General features: G+C 36.2%; 1 protein-coding gene and 2 long non-coding RNA genes across 3 annotated transcripts in view; 1 reads left to right on the top strand and 2 right to left on the bottom strand.

The window, feature by feature from the left end:
- The window catches only part of Sema2a (Semaphorin 2a), a 515,491-nt gene that overhangs the window by 222,089 nt on the left and 274,624 nt on the right, over window positions 1-18,778 (top strand). The gene's annotated exons all lie outside the window — the stretch shown is intronic.
- LOC135848754 (uncharacterized) lies at window positions 4,024-4,535 on the bottom strand. The gene is made up of 3 exons (XR_010559428.1): window positions 4,346-4,535; window positions 4,119-4,255; window positions 4,024-4,050 (listed from the first exon to the last, which is right to left on the bottom strand). It is a non-coding gene; the product is annotated as an uncharacterized LOC135848754 (long non-coding RNA).
- On the bottom strand, window positions 4,805-7,260 carry LOC135848753 (uncharacterized). Its single transcript, XR_010559427.1, has 3 exons — window positions 7,058-7,260; window positions 6,895-6,972; window positions 4,805-5,359 (listed from the first exon to the last, which is right to left on the bottom strand). It is a non-coding gene; the product is annotated as an uncharacterized LOC135848753 (long non-coding RNA).

The following is an 18,778-nucleotide window of genomic DNA, read 5'->3' as shown; positions in this document are numbered from 1 at the left end:
CTTAAGACAGCGCGAATTTGATCGAGCCAGATTTAAAGAAGGGCTATGGGAAAATACTTTTGATTCGCTGTGTAATACTTTCTATATGGATGATATACGTGTATACGAACCTAACTTTTCTCGATTAGATTTTCCAACGGATTTTATCCAATCTATAAGCATCAAAGATTCCAGCGATAACTCATCTGACACTGATTCTTTTCTGTCCTCTAGGCCAATGGAAAGGTATCGTGTTCTGGTATGCCAGTACTGCGGGGAGGAGTTCGTGGCAGGACAAGAAACTGTACGAAATGAAACCTGTCCACATACTTACCATCGCGAGTGCGTTAAAAGCTTAACTGAGCAACGTACGCCCGCCGGCAATTACCGCTATCTCCCCGCAAAATGTCAACATCGAAGTTGCGGTGCGATTTTGATTCGACAACACTATCACAGTGTTATTTTCCGCTACGAGACGCCTGACAATATTTGCACCAACTCTGGACACCGGCAAAGAATCGCAAATCTCAGCGACACGATTGATTTCCAGCGTGAGCGCATCAATTCATTAAATGATTCGCTTCGTGATGCGGTAGCGCAGAATGAAATTATGACCGGAAGAATCGCAGATTTAGAACGCGAAATTACTCGACTTAGGCGACCGGCGCAAGATTACCAAGGTAATTATATTGATTATAGCCCACATCGATATATTCCAAGATGGAGTAATTTTATAACCGATACGTGCTTTATAATCCCAGATTTCGAAGACGATCTCAACCGTCGAGATAACGATGACGACGACGACATCGGTGATGCGCAGCATCAGATGATAAATCACGATAATCAGGCTGCTGGAAATGAAAATATTCATGCCGCCGAAAATCAAGAAGATCGAGCTCCAGATAATTGCGCAAATAACGATAACGGAGCCAACGATTGTCAAGACGTCGATGAGCGCAACGACCTTAATGAACCAATTGATCGAGCGTTTGCAGAAGGATTTGTTCAACCGAACGGTAATTCTATTAATTCTATTGCAAATTTACGCATCTCAAACTCTAAAATTACTTTACCTAATCGTGATTTTGATCAATTGTTTCTAATTAATTCTATTTATTCTCCAGAAGAACGAGAGATGCAACGCCGTATGGACCAAGAGCGAGACGCTCAAGATGGTGTAATTCCAGAGTCGGTTCCAACTGCGGTCAATGCTCCAGCTCCATCCGCTCCTAATCTCGACGATATAAACCTCGAGGAGCCTCACCCATTGAATTCTGGACCAGTTTTAGTAGCGCCAGAACTGGGAGAAGTAGGAAACGTTGCCGGACCGTCGCGATTTCGTGAGCCTTTCCGGCCTAGTACACGTAACGTTTTCTCTTCATTTTACAACTCCAATAACGTCTTGGTAAACCACGTTATGCGGAATGCAACCGAACAGCGCAATGACCATCAACCTCGTGGCCAACCGCTGCTAGATGATGAAGACGCCCCGTACGAAGACTTTAGAACGAGGCGCGAAATACGCGTCTACGATGGTGGCGTCCAGAGCGCTGTATTTCCTCATCGACGTGGAAATATTATGGCTATTTTGAACCAGTCTGGCTATACTTTCAACCCGCAGATTCAGCGCGAGCTTCGTCACGAATATACTCTGCATAGTCAGCAGATGTATTCTTCAGTTTATACGAGCTGGTCACCGGACGACCGCCGTCCAACCACCCATATTTTCCTGAACGGATGGTGGGTGATTGGCGACGGCCTTGCTCACGGTGTTGCGAGAGAACCGCTGAGACGAGATCCAACGTTGAAAAGTCGCTGGGACCGTAGCCGCTTCGCAGGAAGTTTTCTTTCGGCCAAACGCCTTCGCCACAACATCCAACAGCACGCTCGTAACGTACCTCGATTCTGCGTAGTGGCCATGGGAGGACACGACCTAACGCTTGAGTCCGAGCACACGGCTAGAATAAACACGTCAGCGTTGATTCAATTTTTGTTAGACCAGCGCGTGGAGCGAATTCTCATCCTCCCGATAATCATTGCTGACCGACGACCAGATGCGGAGACTCGTCGATCTTATCGCGAATGGCAGCGAGGAATTTTGCCTCAATTAGACAGATCCCGCGTTACCTATCTGCAATTTTTGGAAGAAACAGTAGATCGCGTCCAGCCTTACCATGCTGACCTCGCCGGCATCATATATGCGCATCCGTTCGTGCACTTTGATATCATTTACCGTTTGGCTCATATGTTGCGTTATTTCGATTAATTCTATACCCGTCATTTGCGTAAATCTTTCGTTTTCTGTTTTTTCGTTGTTTGAATTTGTGAATTTTGTTATTTTTTCTATTATTTCTAAGTTTACGACGAAGACATGGCGATTCGGCTGAGTATTCGATGTTACCTCCTTGTCAAAGCCTGTTATTTTCGATATCATCTTTATTCTTTTTACATGTCTTCGTGTATTATCTCTATTACTTTGGATTTTTTTAGTCGCATTTTTCTTTCTTACAGGTATTTACGAAATTACCAGTTTATATTAGTTCTATTAATTCTAAGTTCGTTGATTTTTGAGTTTTGAATTACCTATTCAAATATTATTTCTACTTGTTCTATGTTATATTGATTCTATTATTATTGCAATTTGAATAGCTGTGAGTTATGTTCCTTTTGTTATGCCGAAGATAAAAAATAAAAAAAAAAAAAAAAGATGGCATGAATATTATTGTTTCATTTTTTCAATTACAGCTTCAATTAATTCAATTACTTACAATGCGAAATCAACATAACTAGAAATGCACATCTCTAAGAGTAACTCATTATATCGTATCATTTCGAAAGAAAAGATTCTACTTGAGTTCTTAACCTGTAAATAATTATCATTTAATATGTTCAAGAGAATGGTGATACTACGATACGTCGCTTGAATAATAATACTGGGGATGTTTGCCATTCGTTCTATTTACTCAAATAGCCGTTTTATACACATAGTTTCTTAATTTCATCTCTTCAAAGAAGTTTCAGTTATTATTTCATATTATTTCGTCGTGAACGCGTAAATATTATATTTCGACCTTATTTTAACATCATACAACGTTGATATCATTAATTACCAACTCAGAGATTGTTCATTTTGCTTTGAGAATATCCACGAGTACATTTTACCTATCCTGACAGAGTTTAACTTGTTCTATTCGGTGAAAAGGTGGAATTTGCGGAAAATGGTTCGTCAAAAAGAAAATTTACTAATACACGATATTGATTCTATTAATTCTATTTATTCAAGGATAAAAATAGCATACAGACAGAAATTATCGACAAATATATCTTCTAAAATGCAATTATTCTAACAATGCTGTCTACAATAGATAAGGGATTAAATATAGAATTTGCCAGACATCTAGCGATAATCTACAGCTATCGCAGATAGCTTTCTACTCCCTTTACCCAACATTTAACAAGATATTTGCGAGATAATCCCTTCCACCGTCAGCCTTTTAGGCCATTTTTTGCACCAGGAATTTACGCAAGTACTGATTCTGTCTTCATAAGTAATTTATTCTTCGTAAGGATTGTATGTCTTCGTTCAGTTCGTTCGTTACTCAAGCCGTTTATTTATTCGATTTTCCAGTTATTCATTCTATAATCATAATTAATAATTCTAATTAATTTGCCAGTGCTATGGCCAACGCGGAAATTGATCATACTTGTGAGCTCTCGATAGCTGTCTGCCCTTTCTGTGACGGTTCGCTCGCTGTTCCTCCATCCGGTGCCACTGGACCTGCGGTATTAATCACTGGTAAGGAGTGTAACCATTTGGTGCACTTGAAGTGCTTTATGATTAAAACAAAAACTCTTAAAGAGCGAAAAATACCTTGTCCGTTCAAAAAGTGCGTCGCGAATATTGATATCAAAGCGCTACGTGAAATCGTCGTTCAAAAATCACCAATCGCCGAAAGCATTCGCCTCATCATCAATAACGCTACCAGAGCTCAGCTCACTGAAATGAATATCGCGATGAATAATCAGCACGAACGTAATTCACAGCTCGCTTCCGAACTTCGACAGCTTCTACGACAAAATGCAGAATTAACCGAAGAAATTCGAGAGAAAGATAAGCTGATCAAAACGTTACAAACCTCCGCTCCAGCGTCGATGCCAGCGATCGCCATTCCTGAGATAAATCTGTCCGAATCGAGCTCTGATGATGAAAAAGCTGCTGTTCCAGCCAAAATCGATTCGCCGCTGCCATCTGATTCCGGTACGTCTGCTAAACCTACGATTACAGTTGAAAAATTACGTGCAGCATTAGAAAGCTTTGTCGCTGAAAATTCCGACCTCCAGCCCTCAACATCTGGATATGTACCTCCACGTCAATGCGATCAATACTCGATTTCTTCAGCTTCATCGACCACATCAGATATCAACTTCGAAGAAGTCTTTCATCCGGTACTCCAGCCATCGGCTCCAGCACACGTACACGAAGCAGCGCCTGTTCCAGCTCCAATTATGCCTGTAAACAGAGAGAATGCACGATTAAAAATCAACAGAATTGATATAAGACAGAACCAGCCTATTACATATTATCATAAACCAACATATGGTGTATTTTCGAAGCTGCGCATTCCTCAAAATGGTATCGTGACAACAGCCACATTTCACTCTTTAGTAGCGGAACTGCCTTTCTATTTAGATAGACAAATTCCACGCGATATGGCAAATTACTGTCATGAGCCACAATTTTACTTCTATTTAGTGGCTGGAAACCTCAAGCGTTCAGATCGACGACCCGAACCTGTTTATTTTCTACAAAGTCATTGGTTAATTGGCGATGGAATTATTAATGGCATAGTCGACGATGCTGTAGCAGGAAACATTGACCTTATCAATCAGCTGCCTAACAATTTATTCATCAATCGTTCAATCTCAATTAAAGATTTACAATCGAACTTGCGCAAATTTGTCGTTGTGCTGCCGAAGTATATCATACTATCAATTGGACATCGCGACATTGCCGACAAACGTAAGCTGGATGATATTATTGAGGATGCGAAGCAGCTGATATGTTTTATTAAGAATACACACGTATCAAAAATCATACTTTTACCACCTATACTTACTAAGGAAAATGATCAGCTTTGCAAAGATTTTCGCGCTTGGCTCCGATACAAGGCTGTATTATTCAGTAATACACGACGAATCATCTACCTTCATGAAATTGAGACAATAATCGATAAACAGGGTCCAACCGAGAACGATCTTCCAGTACTACCGCAGAGTTTCCATCTCGAAATCTTGCTGGGATTGATTCCATATCTAGCTGATAAGCGACTACGAAAACCATACCTCAAGCGACCGAACTCTCCGAGCTTTAGAAGAGCTGAAAAACGACGTTAATGATTTGTATTAATTACCATGTATTATTGATTCTATCGATATTTTCGCAATTATCATTTTTTATAAAATAGACAAATACAGTTCGGTGATTGATAACGCTGGTTACGTCATAAAAACAAAAAAATAGCTCAATTTTCAAGCCAATCAAAAGCTAGTATTATTTTTTCACTTTTTTCTTTTTATTTTTCCCGGTGACAAGATTTATTTTTTATTTATTATTTCAAAGAATATGTATATTATTTCTATTTTCTAGTCATTTGTTCATTTACAACGAGTACAACCTTTTAGTTCAAACCTGATTTATTATTTCTATTTATTCTATTATTTCTATCAATTTTGAAGAAATGGCTGATTTACAAGAAAATACTTATTCATATTTATTCTATGCGGCAAATGAGCAAATCAACATTTGGTACCAAAATTCTATTTCAGCACTGTGGAATGCCAGCATTATTCATTCTAGCTGCGAAAATTCAGAAAAATTAACTCTACCTAAATTTGATTTGGGAATCTACGATATCAATTCCAATGAATTTACTCAAACACCTCGACATAACAATTACAAATACGCCTGTGATGGAATTAATTTAATCAAATTTTCAGATATTAATTCTCATTCGTTCAAAATTAATTCTAATAAACTGATAGTTACGCAAGATACTCGAATTCTCAGCGATTATGATTTATTCTTTGCGTGCAAAAATATCAATCTTCAACATTTATTAATTCCTCGCTTCAAATTAGTTCAAGGCGTGCCAGGCTGCGGTAAAACTACCTACATTTTAGATAATACCCGAAACATTGGTGATTTGGTTTTATTCCCAACGAAAGACAGTGCAGAGAATTTTCGCAGGCGCTATAATGAGAAAAATGGATTTTCAATCAATGAAAATATTTTACGACGCAACTACCGAACTATTGATTCTTATTTGATGAGCCAAAATACATCTCGCTACTCTCGAATATTTATTGATGAAGCTTTCTTAATTCACTTTGGCCAAATTATATTTGCAGTAGAGAAAGCTCGAGCTTCAGAAGTAATTTTAGTAGGAGACAGACATCAAATACAGTATATTAATCGTTCGCCATTACCATCAATCCATTTTTCCTGCATTCCTGAGTATTTAATTGCGGAAATAGAATTTTTGAACATTTCATTTCGATGCACTCTTACCACCACAGCATTATTATCAGAATTTTATCAACATGGAATGCTGTCTACTTCGCAAGTATATGCTGAAATGAACCTGCATACCTTGAAAAATGTCAACCATTTGCCTCATTTTATTGATTCTCATTACCTAGTATTTACACAAAACGAGAAGCAAATACTAGCCAGCAAAGGATTTCCTGTAAACACCATACACGAGTACCAGGGAAAACAAGCCGAAAATATTATATTAGTTCGATTAATTCATCATCAGAATTCAATTTATGATAGCCTATCACATATCATAGTGGCTTTCAGTCGGCATACCAAGAAGCTAGATTATTACACGGTAAACAATTTAGACCTACCTTCTTCACTGATTCTGCATTCACGTAAGTTGACTCTGCACGATTTCAATGCGGTATGTATTCTTCCCATTGGTACTCCTAAATAAAAAAAAAAAAAAATGTTACAATTAATAATGAGTTTTTACAATTTTATTCTCATACATGGAAATGAATTTTTACATACATTTGAATATTTCCAGTTCATATTTTTCTATTGTATTTTCAAGTTTCAATTTTTATTTACGAAAATACCTGATATTCTTTTTTCATTTTTTCATACTGTAAATATTGTTGTTATTTTTTATTCTCTACTTTAACTACTTATGCATTTTTCACTTACTGTATTTTGTAACTTTTTATGCATTTTTCTACTTTGTATTTTTTACTCTTGAGTTTAATTTTCCGTGTATCTTTCTTCTATCTTTATCCCTGGAATATCTTGGTTGAGTTGTAGGGATTTCTTATTAATTCTATTACTTACGGTACACACTTCACAAGCACGTAAATATGCTACATAATTCGGGGCAGTGGGCGCGGATGATTAGTATTGATTCTATTAATTCTATTGATTAGCTGATAGGTTGGGCACGCAGACTACGATGCTGAATATGCAGATTATTGATTCTATTGATTCTATTCTCCCGCTTCTTTTTGATTTACGTACCATATTTCTCCCTTGTTCATCTGTCACCTAAATCGGGGCATTTGTAGAGGGAGAAAAAACAGCTTTTTCTGCTACCTAACTGGGAGAAAAAACATTTACTATATTGCTCAACCTGACGCGAATATTCAGCTCGCGGATACTATCAATAAATGGGTATTTCCGCGATCTCATGACATAATATTTAGCCAATCATAGCCCAGAAACGCGCGCATCCGCTGCCTCTGCTGCTTGATCCAGACTCATTTTTACCCTAAGCTCATAATTGCTAGTTCCACTGTACAGTCAGTATCCAATGTACTGCCGAACTGCCTGGTCAGCTCTCCTAGACTCTCCGAGCCTAGGGGGCTACCAGTGTGGATTCGGGGGTCAGAATATTCGTTCACATTAATTCTATTCGTTCTATAACGCAGTGGATGAAACTAGCCAAGTACATGGAGCTCAGGGGTCACTATTTACGGAAGTGCCTCTTATTTACGTGTCCAATTTTATTGGATAGGGAATCTTTTCACACTGACTTGTGATACTCCCTATAATTATTAATTCTATAAAGTCAGGTGTATTGGAACTTCCGGAAGTGTATCACCATACAACAAGCAATTTTTAATTAATTCCTAGTATGGTTGGAATTAATTATATTGTCTTCCCAACTCAACACAATCCCAGGTATTTATCTTTTCTTTACCAATTTTTTATCCAAAAATACCAATCCGAGAATAGGCTACGAATTTGTAGTAATTCTCAACCTCCCTTTCCTTCTCCAATAATTACTCTCAAGAGATATCAACTTCATGTTGTTCTTTTCTCGTAATTTGAGATAATTAGATGTACTTGAAGAAGATCTGTGTTCTTATTTACGTAATTAATATTCGTTTCCCAACACTCAAATTCGTCCTATGATGATATTGGTGGCTTGGTCACTCACCCAGAGGAAATAACAAGGAGTAAATTCCCAATTTACGAGTTTTATTTATTCTGGCTCAAACCCCAACCGATATCTAGGGTTGGGCCCCCGTGAGGTTCTCGGACTGAACCAATGGTACTCAGAGGGTCCTGTTCATGTAGAGAGATTCGTTACTTTCGTGAATCCTTTCCTAGAAGCTAAGGATCGAAGTAACTAGCACCCCAGATCTGCATAATCTCCCCCTACATTATGAGCAAAAATCTGACCATTCCTCTAATTTCATTAACTGGTATAATACATATTATTATAGCTAAAATACCTACTAGAATCACCCTGTTTGAACACGAGGAGAGGAAAAGCAAGAGGAAGAAGCTGGGCAACATAGAGATTAAAAAAAACACTTTATACAAGTAGTTTATCTACACAGAGAACACAATTTTTCCGAGTAAATCCGTCCTGTTCGTTGCAGTGATCCGAATATTGTATTCGTTTTAACGGCCATCGCTAAACGAATATTTTTTTATATTCGCGAATAAATCCGGCTATGCGGGATTCACCAAACACGGTGGATGAGGCTGCATCTCCCGTGGCATCAGATCCACACACAAAAAAATTCACTTTTCGCTATACGCAACATACGACGATAGACGAGACCAGGCAGGGTCTTCGTTATTGAGGGATTTGCTCGGTAATGCCGCGAATTAAGTTCGCCTGTAGCCGATTCATTCGCGACATTTTAAAACTAAAATGTTTACAAAACGCAATAAAACCCTCTTAAATGGGCTCGCATTGCCTGCTTTTATGACAAACGAGACACTTATGGAATATTGTTTCCCTCGTTTATTTTATATAATTTTTCTCCTCTTTTTTTTTTTTTATAATTCATACCAAGAAAAGTATCATGTATATATTGTATACGTTCTTATAAAACCCCCTTACGCGAGGCGTTTCCCTTTTTTTCCCCAAATAGCACGATGCTAGTTTAACATTTACTATCCATGTTTTTCTCTTCCGACTTCCATTCGTTGTTGTAATTGTGACATTGTTTCCTATTCTACTTCTCTTATGTATTCTTTTCGCAATGCAACTCGAACAATAAAACTTCTTTACCCCTGAATTTTCGCCATTTGCTACCCGCCACTACACAGCCAATGTAATAAGTTCTATTATTCTCGAGTTAAGACTTATATTTTTATATGTTCGTAGCGTCGGATTATAATGTTAATACTTTTACGTTGTTATTAACGATGAAATTCTCCCAAACGAAAAACCAGCAAGTTTTGCGAGCCAAATTATGCTTAGTGTACTTTCCAGTATCGCGACGTTACTTCTTTTTTTCCCTTCCTTAGCACCGAATGTTTCATTTTGTCGCTATTTGTTGTCTTTATTTTAATATTACGGTGGTACTTACTCGTCAGGGGTACAATTATTCTCAAGATATACTCATCTGACCTCGCCCCTTTTCCCTTTCATGCTCAAAGTTATTCTTTTCGTGACGAAATAGTACATTGTTCGTTTGATTTTTCTCAAAGTAAAGCATTAGAGAATAGAGATTTTATATAAGTACTGACTTTTCATTCCAACTTTTCTTTGCAGCTTATTTTTGAACGAAAGTTTCAATTTTGGAAAAATTGTGATTTTACGAAGTAAAAAATAGCTGAACTTACAAACATTTCACAAATTTTTGAAAACACACACGAGAAATAAACACACGTAACACGAGACAGTAAGATTTGACCTCGACTGGAGAAAGAAAAAATAAGACAGAAAAGAGTATCAAACCGAATAAAATTCCTGAAATAACGAAAAAATGAAAAAATACAACCAAAGATAATCTAAGGTCACAATTTAATTTCGTAGTATTTCGTTCTTGGACGACGGTTTTCACAATCTAGAAAATCCTGTCATTCTTTCTCTCTCTCTCTTTATACACAAACACAACTTGCCGAGACTCACTCGAATAAATAGGCCAATCTCAGCACGATGAAATTTTTTCCCCATTTTTTTCCCTAGACGTTTATGTAAGAATACCGCACCTAGAAATTCGTACACTATACGAGTACAATATGACGTGCATGACGTCCGATGAATTAATACTCGACTAGGTCTTCGTATTCTTGCCTAATGTAATCTGATGGGTGTCTTAGTGTCTTACACGTGCGAGTTTACTCGTACATGCTGTTTGACATGCACCCATATTTTAATCTGACAAGCCTTTTTCGTTAAACCAGCGAGTTACGCCGAGTGGTTTTTCTCTTTTTACGAGTCGAAAATGTCTATTTCGTTTACTTTTGCGTCTTTCGATTTCGATTGTCGCGTATTTGTCTCGTCACTGAAATAGAGATTATGGGGAATCTTTATAGTGCTTTGTCTTTTTCTTCACGACATAATACGGAGTGTATTAGGTACTTTGAATGTGAAAGTTGAAGGCACAGTGATCGGATCGTGTGTGTGGAATCAGAAATCTTGAATCTAAAACAACCAAAAAAAAATCCAGTTTTGGGGTTTTGGGCGACCATTTATTCTCATTATTATCTAATGGTATTCATTTTTCTGTTATGAAGTGTCTTTATTAGAATCAATTTGCTTCCAATAATAGCTTATATCACAGAGTGCTGTAGGACAAGATGCTAGATAATTTTTCAGTGATTTTTTGATAGTTTTGATCCTTGGTCATTTAATTGGGTAGAAAATCACTGCTCTGCTACCATATGCAACGTAAGTAAGTGTTGAGTGTACAGAAAAGAGCCTGTTCCCCTTCCAGTTAGTTGGCAGAGGTGTAGAGGAGGGAAAAGGGTACACCATAAATCCTTATACTTTCTGAGGCTGAAGGGTGCAAAAAATGAAGCATCTGAAGCCCTTGCCACCTTTTTTCAGCAATTTAGTTGCTCTTTGAGGGGATGATTATAAAACTCCTATGTTTTGTTATATTTTGCTAATACCTAAGAAGTGTAGATGCACCTTGTATTCGGATGGAAATTATTAACGCTGACCTACAGCTTTTCACAAATACTATCCGACCTTTTAAAACACTGGTAATCTGATTGTACAGACCTGCAAGGACGCCGCATACAGGATTATAATGAGAATGGGACCATCACCGTGTAGTTTAGCTGAAGAAGCCGCTACAACGACGATGAAGTATTAGAATTTATTAAAGCACGAACTCACAAAGAAGAATGCATCGCGAATTAAAAACTTTACACGGTTATAATCCGATCATCCCATTGTAGGAAAAAATGCCGGTGTTGAATTTAATTAAAATAATCGAGTTTTTTCAAATTACGAGTATAAATTGTCCGGCAGGATTAACCGCAGGGGAATTAGGTGTGGTGATTATCCTTTTGTGTTGAAGGTGAAAGCTTTCGAGAACAAAGGGGCGATGATGTAAGAGTATTGAGTGGTGGGGGCATAAAAAACTTATTTGAGGGAGGAAATAATATTTGCAAACTGCAAGTTCTACAAGTACCTACATAAGTTACAATTGATACTCACCTATAAAAACGATACCTGCACATTTCAAAGGGAAAGAAATTACTAGAAATATGTATCTACCAAATCATTCTAAATTCTACACCATTTCTCACTATCATCTCGTTACCTCGTTTACTCGTACTTTACAAACGTACGAGATATAAAATAAACTCCAAAGACAATGCAGTACACAACAAAAATAGCAAATTACCATACGACAGTTATAAACGCTCACAGATTTTTTCCGTCATACATTACACACTTGTAGTACATGTATACGAAGATGTAGTTTCGTTTCGGTTATTTTTTTCCTCTTTGTGCAGATGGTAAAATTTATGAATACGAAACAAAGATAAAAATTTCCCCCAAGTTGTTGCTTAAAGTAAGTGATAAAAATAGTAAAAATCAGAAACATAAATCAAAGCTGATTGCGAAGACGACGTTGCAAAGGAAGGAAAAAGTATAAAAAACACACAAAAATGTAAACAATAAGCTAGTAGAGCAACAGTAGCTGGTATATTTTCGCGTTCAATTTCAAAATCAATCACATTTTTATAGTCTTTCCGTTTTCTTTATTCTTTACTCTTTTTTACTGTTTGGGTGTGTGTGGGTAAAAGGGCGTGCGTTTTGCTTGTTATGAAAATTTACTAGTTTTGTTTCGTTTTGATGCAAACGATGTATGTACACTTTATGTAGATGCTTTCGTGGTAAATCATGCAACAAAAAAATTGTATTTTATCAAACGACAAGTAAATTGTAAAACGTGGTGTGAATAAGTTACCGTGGATGTAGATTTTGATAATATTTTTTATGCAAGCCCTTTAAGCCCTATAAAATGGTCCAAATTTTTGAGAAAAAAATTGAAGAAATTCTTGTGATTACAGATTTGTTGAGTTTTTTTTTTTTTGAAAGTGCTATAATTTTGAATTTTGAACTCAATTTTCGATACGAGCCCGTCAAAAAAAAAATGAAAATAAAAATTCATGTGATATACTTTATAGGGTATGTACCTGGGTTTTCAAAGATGCAGATTTTGAATTTCAACATACATTTTAGATGAAAGGTCGAACCCAGGGCTGTCGAGAGCCAATGCGACCCCTGGGCAAATATAATTTGGCCCCGTTTTTCGGGACGAAACTATGTAGAGGGTTTTTGAGAGGGAGAGGGGGTTTGACTGAGGAATTCCAGACTGATACATATTAAGGAAAAAATACCAATTTTGCCGATTGATATCATTCACATTACTTATAAAAATGTTCATTTTCTGTTTTGGGTTTTTGAGGGTCCAAAAAACAAGAAAGAAATTGATCCGGACGAAGCAAGGGTGGACGTTTTTGAAAATTTGATTTCGAGAGCCCTTAAAACAATATTTTTTTGGGAAGTTGATTTTGAAAAAAAATAGGGCAGGTCCGAGCGAAATGAGAGCGAAAACTTTTGAAAATTAATTTTGAGATTTTTTGGGTTTTAAAATTTTAGAATTTGAATTATTTTTTTTTCAGGATGTTAATTTTGAAAAAAAGGGAGGGAACCGGGCCACGTGACGACGAAAGCACTTGAAAATTTGTGTTTTGAGAAGTAAAAAAAATAATAGGTTTTTCTTTTATCTCAGGCTCTTTTTTTCGAGCCCTGGACAAACTGCTTCCTTTGCCCCCCCCCTCTCGACGGCCCTGGTCGAACCAATGTGAATAATTTCCGATCTTAAACTTCCACTTATCAACAAGTACTGGTTTTGAGTCATTCTGGAGCCTCCAGAAATTTTTTAATTTTCACCAGAAATCGCTCTCAAAGGGCCAAAAATGAACTTCGTGACCTACAATTTCGGTTGATGTTTATTGGACACTCTCTCGTCCGTTTTATATGGTATTCGCAAAATTCCAGGATTAAGAGTTCAAAAGTAACATTTTAACTAATTTTGTAAGTTCCAGAATAAGTGAAAAAAATCAAAATTTCAAAGATGTAATAGAGAGTGAGTTTTTTGAAAAAATATCGCGCGATGTGTCTACACGATTAGTCGACTCGGAAACAATCACAATTTGACCTTTTTTGGAGCCCCAAGTCAGTTTTCGAATTTTTAGAGCAAACAAAAAAATCGCTGGAGGCTCCAAAATGTCCCAAAACTAGTAGCTGTCGATGTGTGGTAGTTGAATTGAAGAAATTGTTCACATTACTTCATTTTACTCAAAAAAATCTACATTTCATGAGAATGTTTCAAAATTGCCCTCAAAACTTTTTTTTTCAATTTTTTGATTTTCAAAAATTTTCCAAAAGTCCAAAAATGAACCTTTGGCAATTGAAATTTTGATTTACTGGTGTTTTTTAGGACACGTTCTCTCAAATTTAGACGTATTTTTTAAAGGAAGTTTAACATACCTTTTGTTGGATTTTTACAGGTTTGGATTTAAAATTTCAGGTCCATTTTTTGTCCTGATCCCCCCCCTCTTTCCTCCCCACAGAACCTCTTCAAAAAGATTACCTACATACTGATTGAAAAAATAAAATAAGTATATTTTACGTTCCAACATTAGAATAAACACCCCTACAGCTTGATACTTAAAAAAAACCTTCTCTGGATATTTGTTAAACTGAAAATTGTTTTTTCCCAGACCGAAATGAATTTCTAGCAACAGATGAATAGGTTGAAAAATGATATAAAATTTACTTCATTGTTTCCTCTTGAAAAAAAAAATACGAGCTTCTTATGCAATAAAAAACAATTTTGGACTCCGCTCTCAATTAACGTAGCATATTTTAAATCACGAGTGTGGTAGGTGTTTGAATCAAAAACAACATCAATTTCTTTATCTCATGGCTGGAGAATTCAAATTACATATCATGAAACTGCCAATTCGAGTCTATACGATAGTCGGTAGTTTAAATCAAGTATCATGTATTTTTGAGCCAACGACAATGAAAACCCTTCGCAGCAACAGAAGATGTTACTCATGTGATTCCACAACTTCTTCTAAGCATTATAGTCGTTGTAAAAGTATTTGTATCGAAAAGGGCCGCAACAGTTTGTATTATCGCTACTTCATTTTCGCGTTGCTCCAAACAGATGGGTGAAACATTGTTGTACACGGCGTAAAAAACGATTTATAACCAGTAAAACGCATTAAAATAAAACTTTACAACAACATTGCAAGAAAATATTATTCGTTTTGTAAAAATGAGAAAAGTTACGCTTTAATATCCGCCAGTAATTTGTTTTATAACCGTCGCTATTTTTTGACGTTTTTAGCAAAAAAAAAAAAAAGAAGGGAATTTTTTGGAAAACACAACGGACTTTATTTCGTGTTTGGAAAACACGAGGAAACAATTTGTGGCGGTTTTGAGTGAGCGAAAATACGCCTCAGTTGTATAACTAATTGTAAATATTAAAAGTTGTAAATTATTCTCGCGAGATTTAAATAATAACAGCAGCGCGAAAAGCCAAATACAAAAAAAAAGTACACGGCGAAGTAAAAAAAAAGTCTTGGAAAGAATAGGTGAAAAAAAAAAATGTTTCCAGATTATAGTCATGGCAAGTTGAGAAACTCTAAAGTACCGAAGGGGGTTAAGGTAGCAGCATCGAGACGATGTAGGAAGAAAAAAAAAAGGAGAGCGGAAACGAAAATTCAGATCTTTGCCAAACGGTTTTTCTATTTAAAGAAATTTTCTTAAGTCCTTTTAAGCTACTCCCGAAGGCTATCTAGTTTCTTCTTTTTCATGATTGAGATAACATCGGGTCGTAAATTAGCAAGAGGAAGTTGGCTGCCCGTTTTTCCAACGAATAAAAGGAAATCAAAGTTTAAAAGAAAAAGTTAGATTAATTTTATTGGCTTACTACGAAAACCAAAAGTTTTTAAGCAGCGTTTTGGCGTCAGATATATTACGAGCCAATTTCATTTCTGTAAATGGAACTCACTCTGTGTGCGTTGTGTTATTAATTTTTTTTTCTGGTTGATTTTTTTTTTTCGCTGTCGCATTCTCTCGATGCAGTTTTACCTCCGCTTATGTACTTCTTAAGTATTTAATTAAAAATTAATTTGCGAATTGAAGCGTGGTACTTCATCGGTTTTAATTATTTCAACGAACGCCGTAGCTTTTCATTTCGGTTTCTGGATGAATAGGTGATTAAATTTTAATCGTTTTGTTTTTCCAAGTGCATAAAAGCGTTTAGCCAGTTACCTGGTGGGACTGGACGAATATTTGAACTACGAGAATGTTGGTTATTCAAATAAATGGTATTTATTCCAGATGTTGGCATTTCTGCCAACTCGTACGGAATTGACGATGAGATATCGATATCATTTTATCTGTTTTCGATAAAATCCAGAATCCAAGCTTTTCGTAGGTCTACCTGTTGAGTTTTTTTTTTCAGTTTTTCAAAAATCATTTAAAAATTGAAGAATTTCTTCGAAAATGAGCCAAAGTTGAATCCTTCCCTTCCCCTCCTTTTGGAAAACACGAGAGAAAGGCATAGTTAGAAGTTGAAGATTTTCAACATGAATTCGACTTTCGACGTATCACATTTCTCCATGAATTTTCAACCCATCGAGATTTACCCTTCAAAACGTAGATATCTTTATCCTATACAGACACTCTAGTTCTATCCCATCTTTCTTCTCTACGAAACGCAACAAACCACATTTCAACTTGAAAGAAGAAGAAATTGCGTGTAAACTGGTCGAAAATTGGGCAAATGGAAGGAAAAAACGAAACGTGAAATCCACAAATCGTATTTCTCTAAAATATTCATCCCTCGTCTTAGAACTAGTAGAATATGACGCTGTGTAAGGTTGGTACTTGGGTACCTACTTCAGAATATCCAAGTTGGTTTGAAATGTGGTTTGAAGCATTTTATCAAGGAAGACGAATCGTTGATTTTCACGTGAATGTGTCTGGTAGCCATTTGAATAAGTTATGGAGACTTGGGAGTTGGAATTGAATTTTCTGTCGAATGGTATTTCATAACTGCAGGCACCTTGTAGAACTTACCTTCACTTGTGCTCTTGTACGAGGCAGAATCTGTGTAGTGGTTCAATGCGGGTTCCTGCGTGTATAATGAAAATTGGTGTGACGAATTTTTGAAGAAAAAAAATTTTCAATTGATAATTTTTTTTTATACTAAAAAAACGATATTTTGATATTGAGTAGTATCATCGGAAAAACAAAAAAAAAACATTGAAAATTTTTTTAAATAAATAAACAAATTTTGTCCTAAAAAAAAGGTAGGTATGAATGTCCAGAGAAAAGTATTCAAACTGAATTTTGGTATTAGACTAGATGTACTCAGTTCAGTTTTTATGAAAATGAACTGGCAATTGTACGAGTAGGTTTTTTCAATTTTTTGCTTGGAAAATTTCAAATGAATAAAAATGCGAAATACTTTTTTATGACGTTGAAAATCCAAAATTTATGCTGCACTCCAACTTGAGCACGCTATTAAATCGACTGCTGATAGGTTTAAGTCATTTTGGAGACTCCAGCGACTTTTTGAAAATTCTCGAAGCCTTCAATAGATTTTTGAAACTTGAAATTTCTACAAAATTTCATCAACTGGAGTTGAAAAGTCAAAATTTACGACCAAAACAACTTGAAATTCACTTGCAGTTGACTTCATGACATATTGAAATAAGTTTACAGAAACAATTTCGGATTTCCAACTCCATTTAATGAAATTTTGTGGCAATCCAAAAATGTAAAAATCTACTGGGGGCTCTAAGAATTTTCAAAAAATCACTGGAGGCTCCAAAATTACTCAAACTCACCAGAAATCGACTTGATACCATGCTTAAGTGTGAATGTAACGTAAATTTCTGATTTCCAACGTCATTCGATGACATTTTGTGGAAATTTCAAGTTTCAAAAATCTGCTGGAGGCTCCAAAACTGCTCAAAACGGTATGAAACCGTTTCCGATCGATTTGGCAGGTCAAAAGTAGAGTATATCTCCACCTTTCTAGGTATCAATTTGGTAAATTTTTGAATTTTTTTCTCATTTTTGGCTTAAATTTGATTTTTAAAAATTCACCAAAATTCGAAAAATGTGCTTTAGTACTTGAAATTGTGGTGGTGATGAATTTTTGCATGCTCTTTCGACCTAGGTTTGTTCAGTTCAAAAAAAATTGTGCGAGTCCTATGTATGTAGGGATAGCCACCATTTTGTTAGTCAGTCCAATTTTTTTTTGGCAAGTTTGCTTTAAAACGTTCCTTAGGATGTCCCCTTTAAGAAAGAGGTTGTCTCAGGTGATCGGTGGAGGGTGGGGTAGCGATTATTCCTATTGTCATATGCCGGACCAAGACTTATAAGTTTGAATTGCATTGAATGATACTAAATTGCGCGATCGTTCGAATGAGATCATCTCTGTCTCTCTCTTTCAAGGATAAATATGTACATTGTACAATAAGTGGCTTTTTTGCTGTTTTCTTATTTTTAACAATATTGAAAAAATGAACAATATAGGTAAATATGTATTATTGTAATAGGTTTTGCTCCACGTGCGCCTTTAATGGCCACTGATGCATTTTTTTTTCACTGTACATAATGAAGTACAATGCATGCTGCTTGTACTCGTAAAAGGAAACTTGCAGCTACATCGGGCGAATTGGTACGATTGACTTTAATTTTCCCAGACTTTATCAGAAGGTGAATTCTTCGAAGGTGTTCCCTTCGAATGCGTTTGGATCTCCTTCTCCTCCTTCTATGGCTTCAATTGCTGAAAAAAAGAAGAAGATCAGAGATCGGTTGGTACTGGAAAAACATTGTGTATAGAAGAGAATGAGGGGGCAGGGGTAACGTTAGATTATTTAAAATATTACAAGTGATCTGATCTCTTTGTGATCACATTTCAAAAAGGGAAAAACTGTAATTTTTACTTGTTTGTT

This window comes from Planococcus citri, chromosome 5 (genome assembly GCF_950023065.1).
Source record: "Planococcus citri chromosome 5, ihPlaCitr1.1, whole genome shotgun sequence".
NCBI lineage: Eukaryota > Metazoa > Arthropoda > Insecta > Hemiptera > Pseudococcidae > Planococcus > Planococcus citri.
Note: the sequence above shows the minus strand (reverse complement) of the source record. Positions and strands in the feature narration are given on the sequence as shown.